The sequence below is a fragment of the Penaeus monodon genome, chromosome 24 (assembly GCF_015228065.2).
Source record: "Penaeus monodon isolate SGIC_2016 chromosome 24, NSTDA_Pmon_1, whole genome shotgun sequence".
NCBI classification, from domain to species: Eukaryota; Metazoa; Arthropoda; class Malacostraca; order Decapoda; family Penaeidae; genus Penaeus; species Penaeus monodon.
The window spans coordinates 26,538,665-26,539,153 of record NC_051409.1 but is presented as its reverse complement, the minus strand read 5'-3'; positions in this window follow the sequence as shown (position 1 = coordinate 26,539,153).

The window sequence follows — 489 nt, the reverse complement described above, 5'->3', positions numbered from 1 at the left end:
AAGGGGCAATGCAAACAATTCCTATATATACTATATATACACACACATTCAGAGTCATCAGGTAGACAGAGATGGAAATATGAATAAGCATGAACTGGTAATGAAAACTATGAACTCACCTGAGATTCATTCCCCGTGGAAAGCAGGACAGCACACCCAAATGCAGCATGAGTAAGTCAGAATGGAGCTTAGGGATAACATTAACCACATGAATTATGAATCATACAAAGTTTTAGGCGATACAGATGATAAGATATTTGAATATTATTGTAGCAAACAGGGAGAATCTTTAATTCAAGCACAAAGAACTAAGCACTTCAAATAAATGGCTGAGGATTCTGTAGGATACATATATTGTTTAAAATATTCATATCAGAGAGAAAAAAATCTGGACTTGCATCCATGTGGGTAGAACATATAGAAAAATGGCAAGAGATTCTTTTTGACCCAATTAAATGAGATCTAGTAATATATGAATCTTAATGCAGC